Raw genomic sequence first — 15,107 nt, forward strand, 5'->3', positions numbered from 1 at the left:
AAATGATTCAGGAACAATGAAGTAAGGCCCATAAGTTACACCACACTCAGAATCAGCTACAGCCAGAATGAGTAATTAAATGTGAGAAGAAACAAACAAACCAAAAAAAAAAAAAAAAAAAAAAAAACACACCTCTAGCAGAGTGCATAGGAAAATGTCTCATAGTTTGAAAGATGGGGACCATTCTGAGTGTGGCATGAAACTCATGCAGGGAAAAGTTGATTTCACAAAACAAAATTGAGTTCTTGTACTACAAAAAATACCATCAATAATATTAAAAGACAAATGGTTAAAATGTATAATCTGTATGACAAAACATGAATGAGTATCCTTAAAATGTAAAGAGTGCCTATCAATCAACAAAAACTAAGGCAAACCAAGAGGAAATGTAGACAAAGGACTTGAAGAAAAATACAGAAAAGTTCCTATTCAAGACAAATTAACAAAAAATATGAGAACAAAACTCATAATTTTACATTTAAAAACTAAGACACAATTTTTCCAAGATATAGGTTTGCAAAGCTAAATATCCATTGTTTTCAAAAACACAAGGAGTTGAACATTAGAAGGGAAGCAGCTTCATCCCTCAACAGAGAAATGTGCTGATATTTGTTACAGTTCTAAATGCACAATCTTTTCAACACATTCAGTCTCTTTTTAGGAATGTATTCTGCAGAAATACAAAACCAGAGACAGGTTATTCATCACAATACAGCTAAGAGAGATAGATATATTAGAGATCTTCTCACTATGCTACCGTTAGTACTGATCAAACATCACTAAACCAAGGAAAAACAGAATGCCGCACTGCCAATAAAAAGAGTGAGGTGGGGCTCTATAATAGGTGTTTGGGAACCTTAGAGCGTGGTGGTGTGGACTTATAATCTCTGCACCCAGGACGTGGAGGCAGGAGGATTAGGAGTTGAGGATCATCCTCAGCTGCACAGAAGGTCAAGGCCAGCCTGGGCTACATGAGACCTTGTCTCAAAAGAAGGAAGGAAGGAAGGAAGGAAAGAAGGAAGGAAGGAAGGAAGGAAGGAAGAAAGGAAGGAAGGAAGAAGAGACAGAGGGAGAGAGGCAGGTAGGCAGGCAGGAGGGCAAAAAATTATTATAGTGGCTCAAAAAGGACTGAGTCTGTCTTTTCCTCTGAACGGAAGCACAGGTGGCTTGGCATCAGCTAGAATGGCAGGCTGCCTCGGGCCCAGGGCTGAGAGAGTTTCTAGAGCAGACAGATGTTTGAACCAGAGGACTAAGTGGAGAAGATAATCCTCAGTGCAGGTGGACACTGTCCAGTCAGCTGGGGACGCAGATGAAACAACTAACTTTCTCTTCAAAAGAAAATAATTATATACGAGTAATGATCCTTTTCAATAATGCTCATGCTTATGTGAATGTAAGGGAGGGGAAGGGAAGAGAGGGAAGGAGAGAGAGACTTTACATGTGTAAGAACTAGAAACACAGAAACCAAACCTGGTCTTGTAAGAAGGCAGGGACTGAGAAGACTTCCCTTCAGCTGTTCCCTCCCGCTTGTATTTTCACAATGAACACCCTTTCCTTCTTAATGAAAAAGATACTTTATAATTTAAAAAGGCAGCACACACACTTTGAAACAGAGCAGTCTCCTAAAGAGAACATTGTCTTTTCTGCTTCTTCTCACCAGTGTGCCCGCCCCCACCTCCTTTGGTCAGTGACAGTAGCCTGCCCTGTGCACCCTGGAAATCTGAGACCTTGTTCCCTTATAGAGGGCCATGTGACACACTTTTGTTGACAATTACATTAAGCCCAATTCTATTCTGAGTTATAAGCCACTGTCCCCAACCCATGGTTGACATCAGGCCCCTCCTACTCTGCAAGACATGAGTGGACCTTCCAAGAGTTTTCCTTTGGTCCTGATTTGCCTTTTGAAATTGGTTCACAGCAACATTTCCCTGGTGCCAAGCATGGTCACTTCCCTGCCTCCAACTTCCCCGAAATGTCATAGGTAAAAAGCCCCCTCTCATTCAACTTAGTTCCAGAAGCTCCCACTATCTTACACTGTTTCTGCCCCAGTTTACCCTAATTTTGCAAGAAGGAATTGAACGTTAAACCACTGACCCCATTTTTACTATGACAGCATTCTAGACTTTGTCTCCAAGGCCCTGCTATTTCAGGGGAGACAAACTGGGGTCACAAAGCTTCCAGAAAGGTGAAGTATCAGTGAGCAGAGCCATGGCACCAAGAGAGACACCACGAGTTCCTTCCTGTGTCCTGAGCATCCTACAGCCTACAGCCCAGGATAGATCCTGCAGACAGAGTGATGCAAATATGATCCCAGGGCCTGAGGAGCAGCAAGTGCTCAGTGTGGGAGCAGGAGGAGGAGTGACATGAGAAGCGAATCTAAGGGCCATGAGTGAGACAGAACAAGGAAGAGGCAGAGGGCGGAAGAGAGGCGCTGGAGATGAAATGGTTCTGAAAGCCATGAGGTCAGGATGACGTGGGGTCAGGATGTCATGGTATCCTAGTGAGTTACTATTGAGGTAATGAAACACCATGACCAAAAAGCAACCTGGGGAGAAAAGGGTTTATTGGTTTACACTCGCACATCACTGTTCATCATCAAAGGATGTCAGGAGAGGAACTCAAACAAGGCAGAGACCTGGAAGCAGGAACTGATACAGTGGCCAAAGAGGGGGTGTTACTTACTGGTTTGCTCAGCCTGCTTTCTTACAGAACCCAGGACCACCTGCCCAGGGGTAGCACCACCCACAGTGCCTGGGCTCTCCTGTATCAATCACTGATTAAGAAAATGCCCTACAGGCTTGCCTACAGCCCCATCTTATGGAGGCATTTTCTCAATTGTTCCCTCCTCTCAGATGACTTTAGCTTGTGTCAAGTTGACATAAAACTAGCCAGCACACACAGGATCAGGCTTCTCGGTCATTTCTTTATGAATCACCCCTTTCATTCTCCCTCCACCCCTACCAAAAAAAGGAAGCTGTCAACCTTCGGGTCAGGGCAGGGAAGGATCTCGAAGACAGGCATCTGTCAGTATCTCAGCAGCCTTGCAGCCGCTCAGGCTCTGCATCGCATCTCTGAATCACGAGATCTGTCTTGCCACCGGGACTCTCTGTTCTTTCCACGATTTATTCCATCTAGTGACTGACTAGAACAAGCCTTTCAAAGGGCATTTTTCAGAACCATGATGGTAGAGTAGTCATGCTGTCTGGCCCTGGCAGCTCCAAACAAGTTGCAGGCCGGAAATTACAAGGAGTAGCCGTCCATCAACTGTCTCCACGGTCCACCGACTGCTCACGACATACAGTGAAGTCATGCGTACAGGCCACCACAGGGCTGTCATAGTTGGAAGTGCTTTGGTTTTCCTCACCAGCATCAGCATCCGAGTCTGCATCACAGTAAAGAACAGCACTTTCCAGAAACCAGATGGCTGCGGGTACTCTTCCTTAGATGGTCCTGTTTCCTGAAAACTGCCTCCAAAAATCCCCTGGGCAGTGAGAACAGGGGCCATTCATCCATGGCCTTTAAGTCTATGGTATTGTTTATTACAGCTCAGAGTCCTTTAAATGTAGGGTTTATGCCTCTCCAACCAGTTAACATCAGGTTGGGCCATGTGGTTTAGGGCGGTTCATGGAGGAAGATTATGTAGCCCTCATTGAAGAGGTAAAAGCTCTGGCCTCATAAGTTCTGACACCCTTCCTCATGGGAAGAACATGACATAACACTGAGATTAGCAGTGGGTGTGACTTGTTTTGGACCACCAAATGGACCATCAAGTGTCATTTCCAGGAGAGAGCTGAAGATCCAGCTCATGTGTGCCTGTGCCACAGACTGTCCATTTCCCATGTCAAGGTCCGAGTGCTAGATTGACAGTCACACAGAATAAAGCCACAGCCAACCTGTGGTGCATGTGATGCATGGCTGGAACATGACATTCTGTGGTGATTTACTGAGATTTGGGAACTTTTATTGGAGACCATTTATTATTTATATATAACCTATTATACCCGACTAAAGCACACTTATCCCTTTTCTTCCTCTAATATTTATCAAAAACCTACTACTAAGATTTGAGAACCTCTTGAGAGCTGAGTTCTTACTATGTGACAGCCACTAAGTTGAGTGGGGAATGCATATCAGAGAAGCACATACTAAAAAGACAGAGATGGGGCATGGGTACATTTTGATACCCTGTGGCAAGTTCTGTTATAAGAGGGACCAGGAGCTTGGGGGAAGACAACATTCTCTCTACTTCCTCTACCCAAAGGACAAACTGACTTTAAGAGTTGCATATCATTTGCAAAATTCCATAAATAAATAAGGTTTACATGAAAGCTGAATTTGAAAGGAATACCAGGGTTGGGGAATGGATTATTCAGCAATAAAGAAAGGAGTGGGTGTTCTAGTAATTAAAAGGGGGAAAAGACATTCTGGGTTTTAGAAAAGGAAGACAAAAAAATCTGCCAGTTGTGGAAATGCATGCTTGTAATGTCAAAACTCAAGGGACTAAGACAACAAGCCAGTCTAGGGTACACGGCAAGACTGTCTCAAATGTATACTCACACACTCAAACTCATGCATGCATGTGCACACACACACACACACACACACACACACACACAATCATAATCAATGGCATGAGCATACTGTTGTTCATCAATGATAGTGCCTAGGATGGAGAGAATGATAAAATCAGAAAGTTCCATAGAGGTCAGTGGGTGAGAGACTGGAAGGTCATATCCAAGAGATTTTCCTTTACTTACTGGTTATAAAAGGGAAAAGGTGGCTTTTGTGCAGAGGAGTGAGGGTCTCTCCTTGTCAGGAAAGTGGTTAGAACAGGATATGTGGTTCCAAGAATGGCTTCACTCTAAGTAAAATGTGACTACATTTGGAGAAATGGGAAGGCACCTGCTCCACCCTAGACTGGCCATCCTGGGAAACTATTCTGAGGAGAAGTTTGTAAGTAAGGTCATTTATTGGGGTGTGTTCTCGGAAGTATCACCCATGAGGAGGGAAAGAAGCAGAGAGGGTGAGAGGAAGAATTCAAGCCATGACACATTCACAGTCATCAGTCAGGGAGCTCTAAACCATAGCTGTCCCCTCAACACTGTACTGAACTGAGGTGATGGCATCAGAGTGTATACCCCCATGTCAACCAGTTATTGATACAGACCCTAGCAAAGGGGTACAATTATGAGCAAGGTGCCTTCTTTCCAAAATGGGGTCAGTACTGAGACAGGGCTCACCTTGGCCAGGGGCAAAAAAGTAAAAAAAAATAAAAAAATAAATTAAAAAAACCACTCCCTCAGAGTCAAAGAATGGGTGCCCAGTGAATCCGAGAAGGAGGTGATAGTATCCACTTAACACAGCGGATAGACTTAACATAGTGCATTCCCCAATCCACAAGGGACAACTATATACAGCACTGGACGAATATTTACTGTAAGTCAGTGTGCTAAATAGCTTACCGTTATTTGATCCTCCTTGCTACAGTATAAACTTCAGAGTCCTCAAAAGATAAAGAAGTAAAGAAAGGCTGAATGTTAGAGACAAAAGCCAGTGTGACTGTATTAGGCATGAGGCATGAGAGCTCTGCTCCCCCAAATCTCAAGTACGCTCCCACACTCCCTCCACCGGAGGTCACAGCGAAGCAGTGCTGTCTTTGAAGCAGAAAGCAGCCCTTACCAGACACTGGATCTGAAGCCTTCGTTTGGACTTCTTGGCTTCCAGAACTGTGAACAGTAAGTGCCAGCCATTTTGTTCCAGCAGCCCAAATGGTAACTAATCCACTCACACAATCCTTTGAAGTAGGTTCCACTATTATAGATGGAAAAACGGACACTCAAGGAGGGTCCATTATCTGTCCACGTGACAGAGGATCGGGATGACACTTGACTTCTGCAGTGTCTGGTACGGTCTGCATGTGAAATGCCTGTCACACACTCCTATGTTTGAACACTTGGTTGCTAAATGGTGGTGTTTGGGGAGGTGTATGGGGCTTTCAGAAGGTGGGGCCTGGTTGGCAGAAGTGGAGGTGAACTTTGGAAGGTACTTCCAACAGTCTTGATTCTAGGCTCATTTTCTCTGCTTCCGCACAAGCCACCATGTGTGACAAGCCACCTCATACTCCCATGACATAGACAGAGCTGCTCTTGCTTTGACGCCTCCCCTCAATATGCTGAAATCCCCCAAACTATGAGACAATGAATCTCTCTAAGTTGCTTTTTGTGACTTGAGTGTTGCAACCCAATGGCCAGAAGTGACCCCCAGGGACCCTGTGTGAGCACTGGCTATGTGCCAAATCTTCTCAGGTGCTACATTCCCAATATTATTCCCATTCCCACTTGGGAAGGTTTGACTGAACTAGAATTCTGTTCTTTTGTTCTGAATCCCTTCATTGCAGAATGAAATAAAACTAAAAAGTCAGCCCCTCCACTGCACTGGCCACATTTCTAGTGCTCAGTGATCACATGAGCTCAGTAGCTATAGTGACCGCCTGTTGAGCAGACCAGATGTGGACTCACTCAATCACTGTAGAAAATTCCATTGGACAGTAGGCAAAGGGATGCTTTCAGATCCTGGGAAGGGTATCAAGGCTTCAACAATACAGACTTTCCCTGTGCCCTTCACTCACTGTCCCAAAACTTTTTACTGAAAAAAAAAAAGTAGCAAATGAACCTAATTAATCCAAGAGGAGTAAATATGTATAATTAATCCAGAAGGGAGAAGAAGAACCATTTTTGTATGTGTTTATGTTCACTTCATAAACAGAGGAAAGCTAATGACTCTCATTCCAGAAAAGTCCACAGGGAAACTGGAGTCTCTCATCTCAGCCCCTTGTGCAGCAGGAGGGGGTTGGTGCTCTCTGCATCATGCCTAAGATCAAAGAGGATCAGCACATGTCATTAAGGCATCTCCTCCCAGCCCTCCCTGTGTCTGCCAAGTCTTCTCAGTTCACTGGCCTACATCAGCATGCAGCAGAATAATGCTGTTGGTCTGTAGTAACACTCCCTGACAAAGCAAGGTAGCTGTGTTAAATGTCTAACACCCTTTCTAGTCACTTTCTCCATAATAGAAAGACACGATATGCAATCCAGAATTTCAAGGGACCTACAAGTTCTATTGAAGGACTTGCTATCTATACATCACGCCAAGCCACGTGGGTTTAAACTTGAATGAACTTGAATGTATCTCCAAATGAAGACAGGATAGCAACTGAGACCTCCCGAGGAGGACTGCTCTACCCTAATAGCTGTGACTGTCACAGTAACAGGCACATATCTTACACTACATCCAAATCTGCCTCCTTTTCACTACTGCCCATTTCTCCTGGGTCTCTCCCTGGGGACTCAGAGAACAAATCCAGGTCCTGTCAAAATCATTTTGAAGACAGTGGCTATGCCCCTTTGAGTATTTGTTTTTGGAATGTCCCTGGGCATCTCCTGTTCTTCTCAAGGTGTGTTTTCTGATTGCTTGCTACAGGCTGCCTCCACTCCCCAACAGACTCAGTCCCACCAGCCAATCTCGTGCTGGGAGATGGACAGCCACACCTGAGCCCCAGACACAGGCAGATGGAAATAGGTCTCTCACCACCCATAATCTAAAAATGAAGGCATTGGAGAGATTGGCCCTCTGAGACCGCTGGAGTGGGCAGCACGTGCTCCCACTCGCCACACATCAACTTCTGGAGTCCTCACTGGCTGCCTGTAATGAAGGCTAGGTTAGAAAGGAGCAACGTTAATTAGTTATAAATTGAAAGTTATTACCATAATAATGAAAAGATGAGTGAATGCAATATCCCCTTGTTTCACAGTGGTGTTTACAAAGGAATGATTAATAAGGCAATTTTATCCCAAAACTTACAAGGAGTCCAACAGATGAAGTACACCTAAGAAAAGAAAGTGTAGTTAGACGCTAGCACAAAGGGGTGAGGGCATCCAACGCTGCAGAAAACCACTAAACACAGACTTCGGCAATCTCAGGGTCACACAGCAAGCAATGCAACCAGGGTTGAAATCCAGCAAGCAGGGAGCTTTTGTATTTGACCACTCTACCACCTCTTACCATGCTATCTTTGCATCCATAACCATAACAATGGGAAGGGTACATCTGCCGCCTTTTATAGAAGCGGGGACTGAGGCTCAGTCAGGTAGTTCAATTGCTCCAGCCATACAGCTGGACAAAGAGGATCTGGATGAAGAATGACCTCTGTCCTGGAACCCACATCCTTGGCTGCGTCTCCATTTTAAAAGAAACCTGTGTCTCTAGCAAATTCGGGTGACAGTGACATGCTCTCCCCAATAAACAGCCACATGACAGCAGCATTTTAGTACAAGAATACAGACTCAGCATGTAGCTCACGCCATATAGTGGCTGAGGCAGTGGGGAGCAGCCCCCATGAGACACATTGAGGAGATGGGGATGGCAAACTAGCAGCTGAGCCCCCTCGGGATTACCATGACACTACTTTCTAGGTATGTCCTGAGGGGCCTGAGGCAGGTTGGGAGCACAGAAAGGCCCTGTGTGGCTGCCAAAAAAAAGGGCACCCCTCCCCTTACTGTCCTCCAAGGGCAAAGGAGTTTTCCAGATCGGATTACATAAAGCTTAGACGCTACATCTTCCCTAATTAATAAAACATCTCAAATTAAATGAAGACTTTAGAAACTGCCTCAGGGTTCAGAGACCCAAAAGAGACAGAACCCCTAAAGCTGAAACCCCAAAACTGTGAATAAAGATGTTAGATGCATGTAAACACTTAGAGGACTGTGAGTGAGCACCCAAGGAAGCACAGACGGTCTACTTCTCAGATTGGCCAAACTCAGTTTCCCCACCTCAGCTCTACAGAGCCACAGCTCATCTACATTTATTTATGATCCTTCCTCCCTACCTGTCTTCTTGGTTCCCACCCTTCCACCTTGTCCTCAGTGCATCTAACACCAACCTACCCCTCAAGATTTCTTAGGTACAATGTATGTGAGCCCAGCAGTGCAGATCACCACAATCTGTTCACAGATACATCTTTGAGTAGAACCAAGGATCAGAAGGAATACATATGGCCTCAAAACTAACCAGGAATGGACTTTACTAAGAACACATGGATCTCCAAGCTATTCTAGAATAGTGGGGTCTGTGATATCTCTCTGCCTAGACCCTAACTTTCTACATAAGGAGTCAACAAGCTGTTTCCATAGAGGATCAGAAAATAAATATTGTGGAATGTGTGGACCCTATAGCCTCCCCAGAAACTGCTCAATGTTTTACAAAACACAGACAGAAAGCAAAAACATGAGTGTGGCAGTGTTCAATAAAACTTTATTTACAAAAACCAGTTCATAGTCTGGACGTGCTGCTGAGCTGTGTTTGACTACCAGGATGTACTTTTCTGGCTTCGGTTCTAGAGGACAGTGGGTCTATTCAATTCACCCTCATTTTTGCTTCTCAATGATGTAGACTCCAAGATCCTTGGTGGTAATGAGAGAGGGAAGTGGTATTCAAACACCAAATGATCAAAGATAACAGCTGAGAGCTGGTGTGACTTTAGGTGTGCCTAGTTGTTGAAGTCCAATGATCAAATGCAAAGCAGCTCAGATCAATTTAACCCTGTACAAAGTTAATTACTCTCCCTGTCAAGTCCCTTTTCTGCAGTGACTGCAGGATACAGCCCAGTTGGGGGGAAAGTACAGACAACCAACCTCTTGTATTGAAATTACTTTTCATGCCATCACCATAATGCAAAGAATTAATATCTATGTTCCTGTATGGAAGACAAAGGTGGAAAGAGGTCTATCCTGGTAAATGTGCAGTAGATCTACCTCTAAACTGGCTGTCCACAACAGCAATAGCTACTGTCTGAGTACCAGAGACAGGCCCTGTCCAGGAAGGGGCTCAAACCTAAGGAGACAGGGGAATGGAGCTGGTGAGAGCATTTCCCTTGGGATGGTTCTTTCAGAGTCAATAGAGGAAAGACAACACACTATATTTAATGTTTTAATCTGTAATATAAAATTGCCTAAGCAGGTCATGTTGAATACATGTTGTTTTTATGGAGGTCACACTCTAATAAAGGGGAGGAAAAATGACCTGACCCATAAAATAATTAAATACACTATTGAATACTGGTGAGATGGCCAACTTCACAAATTCCTCATCAAATTGTATGAGGTATGGAGTAAAAGTCAGAGAGGAAAGGAAGAAAAAAATAATAAATTTTTGTTTTTCTTAGAATTTGTAAGAACTAAACAAAAATAAATCCCCCAAATTAAGTCATACAGGTCATAGTTCTATGATCACAATCTAATAAATTTGGCATTACTTATGAAAGGTCAGTGCTTTAAAACTCAGCCACTCAAGAACTAGGAAACAATGCACTGAGCCAGTGCATTGAAGAGAAAGTAAAGTCTAATTACAGAATATTTATTAAATAATTATATTAATAATTAGAAAACCTGGGAAAAATAACTACCATTTCAAACTTCAGGGGTGCAACCAAAACTGAATTTAGAGATAAAAGACTGAGTTTTTCATAAACTTGTAAGTTTATAACACATATAAAGAAGACTTGAGAGACCACTCAGAACCACCTGTAACTCCAGCTCCATGGGATCCGCTGCCCTCTTCTGGCCTCTGTGGGTGCCTGCACTCATGTGCACATGGCCACAAAGAGACATACATACAAAGACTGAAAGTAAGTCTTTAGCAAACATACTAGAAAATATATAAAAATCAGGAGAAAATGAAGTCAAGAAGTAGTTAATGAATTAGAAATTTTAAATCAAAGGTAAATGTAATAGATGATTTTTTTTTTTTTGGATTTTCAAGATAAGGTTTCTTTGTGTAGCCCTGGCTGTCCTAGAACTAGCTCTGTAGATCAGGCTGGCCTCAACACAGATATCTGCCTGCCTCTGCTTCCCAAGCACTGGGATTAAAGGTGTGTGCCACCACTGCCCAGGTTATAGATGATTCTTTAAAAATAAAACCATAGGAATAACTAGCCATCTTGCAAAGAAGAAAAAAATAAATTCATAAAATTAGGAATTGGAGAATTGAGGTGTCACACTCATTCATTCTTTCATTCAGCAAATGTTGTTTGAGTATCTATTATGAGCCAAGAAGTAGTCATGCCACCACAAATCAGGCAGTATATTTACCTTGAGTCATGAAAAAGGAGAAAAAAATAAGTAACTCCATCTCTCATGCTTTACTCAAATTTCATGAAGGACTGTATGAGAAACATACCGTGCCTCCATGAAAAGCACAATGTTTGTTTGTTTTTGTTTTGTTTTGTTTGTTTTCAGAAAAAAAATGTAAGGTCAATTCTGAGGTGCTCTGAACCACTCCCCAGCTGAGAGAGCAAGGGAGAAAGTGTCTCCTGACCTCTCAGGGTGCTGGCAAAAGTCGGCTACCAGATAGCAGGGAACAGACAAAAGCAATAATATTTCTTCATTTGGAGACTTTCAGGACCAAATCAAATACAAGCCCTCAATCTCTTCTCGAGATTCTGACAGCACAAGGGTTCTGGGCTCTGGTCTTTCCATGACTCACTTGGTGGGAGTGGCCTGTACAATCAACACACTCCCCCTTCCCACACAGCCTTCAGCTACTGCTAGACATACCCACTAAAGGGGTAGAACTAAACTATTCCAGCTCCCTTGTCCAGAAAGGGCTGCTATGAAGAGCCACCTACACTGTTTGTGCGGCTAAACCAGGGTCACTCCCTTGGACTTTTCTTGCACTTGTCCCCTGACCTTCTAGTTATCAGTCTACATCTCCTGGGGACACTTCTGAATGAGTCAACATCACGTGGCCCCTTGTCTTTTTTTTTCTTCATTAAGAAATTTTCTACTCACTCCTCATGCTATCCACAGACCCCCTCCTCCCTCTTCCCACTCCCCAGCCCTCTTTCCCAAGCCACCCCACATCCCTACATCCCCCAAATCAAGGTCTCCTATGGGGAGTCAGCAGAGCCCAACTCACTGAGCCTAGGCAGGTCCAAGCCCCTTCCCACTGCACCAAGGCTGTGCAAGGTGTCACACCACAGGCACCGGATTCCCAGAAGCCTGCCCATGCACCAGGGACAGATCCAGATCCCTCTGCCTGGATACCCCCCAAACAGTTCAAGCCAAACAACCGTCTTCCATGTCCAGAGGGCCTAGTCCAGTCCATGGGGACTCCACAGCCACCAGTTCACAGTTCATGGGTTTCCACTAGTGTGGTCCATCATCTTTGCACGTCCTCCCATCATGATCTCGACGTCCCTCACCTGCAGTATCTCTCCTCTCTCTCATCATTTGGATTCCCGGAACTCAGCCTGGCGCCTGGCCGTGGATCTCTGTATCTGCCTCCATCTGTCACTGGACAAAGGTTCTATGATGACAGCTAGGTTATTTGCTAAGCTGGTCACCAGAGTAGACCGGTCCAGGCACCCTCTGGACCACTGCCAGCAGACCAAGGTGGGGTCAACCTTATGGATTCCTGCAAGCCTCCCCAGCACCCTGACTCTTCCTATTCCCATGATGTCCTCATCTATCATGGCATCTTCCTCCCTGCTCTCCCACTCTGTCCCTGTTCCAGCTTGACCCTCCCATTTCCCTATGTTCTTATCCCCTACTCCTCACCCTCTGCCACCCACCAACACCCAGTCCACTCATGTAGATCTCATCCACTTCTCCTTCACGGGGACACCCATGTGTCCCTCCTAGGGTCTTTTCCTGTTAGCTAGCCTCTCTCAAGTTGTGGGTTGCAGTCTGGTGGCCCCTTGTCTTAAGGGCTCTTGTAGGGAGCCCACCACTAGAAACTAGAATGCCTGACCTAAGAACTTGTGGCCATCTCCACTTTGAGCCATTCATGGCATTCATTCCCTGATTTTGTTTGTGTGTCTGGCTGCACAGATACTAGAGTATTTAATGAAGGAGGATGTTCCCAGACTCCGATAGGGTTATTACAAAACACACCCAATGTATTCATCACAGCACCTTCCCAAGATTCAAATTGGGCGCAAATCATAATAAACACAGTTCAGATAAAGGAATGAGGAGCTGTGCCCAATACTAGCAAATCAAATCTACTACCATATTAAAGGAATAAAAAACCAATTTAAGTTCATTACAATGATGGCTTAATATTTGAAAATTTACTTACATATCTGTAAAAATATGTCAATGGGGGTAAAACTACATGATGATCGCAACATTTATTCCTGTTATAAAAATAAATAACAATAAAAGTAATTGGAATGCCAGTTCACTACATGGTTATACAATATGTATCTTGGAAAAATAGCCATTATAATTAATGTAATTCCAGAAGCACTGTAATTGAATCATAAAAAATTATCTGCTATTATCACTATTATTTAATTGAATCCTGGAATTTCTCAAAGAAGCAAAAATAATAAAAACAAAAGAGCTATAACTCTTTTAAAGGAAAAGGCAGGCTGTCATTTGTGGAGGATGTTATCATTTACCTTAATATCCAAGAGCATGAGTGATAAAAGAAGTTTAGTGCTGGATCCAGATATAAAATAGATGTTTAAAATGTGTCTTAAGTTTTTTTTTTCTGTATGTGTGTATATGCACGTGCACACACACGTGTATATATGTGTATGCAGGTATGTGTGCCCTATGCACGTGTGCACTTGAATCTAGAGGCCAACACAAGGTGTCCTCCTCAATCACTCATCTTCCTTACTACTTTAGGCAGGACCTCTCAGTGAACCTGGAGCTCACCAATGTGGCTAGAATGGCCGGCCAGCAAGTCCCAGGGATTCTGTCTCCAGCTCCCCAGTGCTGGAGTTACAGGTGCATACTAGCTACCACCGTGTCACACATTTTACATGAATGCTGGAAATCGGAACTCATCCTCAAGTGTACACAGAAAACACTTTACCCATTGAATCATCTCCATGGCCCATTAAAAAACACAGTTTTAAATCAGCAAGAGCTGGCTAGAAAATATAATAGAAACTGTTAACTCACATACAAAAGAAACAAGAATGAATACAAAATAAACAGAAAATGTGCAGAATCTAAGAAAAGACACTTGGACTTGGCTGAAGCATAACACCAGAGATGTGAGCAAATGGCAAAATATATCTTGTGTTAGGATAGGGATCTAGCTAAGCTGGTGACATGCTTACTCAGCAAGGCATGGAGCCCTGAGTTCAATTCTTAGTACTGCATAAACCAGGTTTGGCAGAACTGGGGAGGCCATGTGGTCAGAAGTTCAAGGTCATCTGCAGTTAAGTAGTAAGTTCAAAGCCAGCCTGGACTACATGCAACCCTGTCTCAAAACAAAACAAAACTTATTTAGTGCTTAGATAATTCAACATTCTAAAATGCCTGTATCCTCTAAAGTAATCTACAAGTCCAAGGCAGAGCTAATTGAAGTCCAGACAGGATTTTGAAGGAGCACACCACTTGGCTGAATTATGCTAAATATTTTTCTGAAAGAATATATGTGCAAAAATTATTGTGAAACTTGAATTTTTATAGTAATAGAGGATGAATCCTTCCTGGTATGAAAGCCTATAATAGCTCTATCAGTAAGCCAGGGGAGTTATCACTGGATGAACAGAGAGACTCTAAAATTCAGGCGAACGTATTATTGGAAGTAGAAAAAGTAAGGACTGAGGAGACGACTCAGTTGGTAAAGGGCTTGCTGTGCACAAGTTAGGACCCAAGTTCAGTTCATCAACAGCCACATAAAAAGCTAGGTAAGATGATGCACGTCCGTAGTCCCAGCCCTGGGGAGACAGAGACAAGTAGATCCCTGGAGCCTCCTGGGCAGACAGCATAGCCACATGAGTGCATTCCACATTCCATGAGAGAACCTGTCTAAAAAAAATAATGTGCAGAATAGCTAAGGACACTTGATATCATCCATCTTTGAACTACAAATGAGCATGCCCCCCACAACACCACACATTCATACACACACACACACACACACACACACACACACACACACACACAACGACGTCCTTAAATATTATGATTAGTTTCAGAATGGAAAGCAAGATGCTGTTGCTCCCACCTGCTTCCATTTAATTTTACCTACATCATATGTCTCATGTGTGGACCACAGAGACAAGTCTATCCTGTGTCCTCAAAGGCAGA

Source organism: Peromyscus eremicus, chromosome 4 (assembly GCF_949786415.1).
Source record: "Peromyscus eremicus chromosome 4, PerEre_H2_v1, whole genome shotgun sequence".
Lineage (NCBI taxonomy): Eukaryota > Metazoa > Chordata > Mammalia > Rodentia > Cricetidae > Peromyscus > Peromyscus eremicus.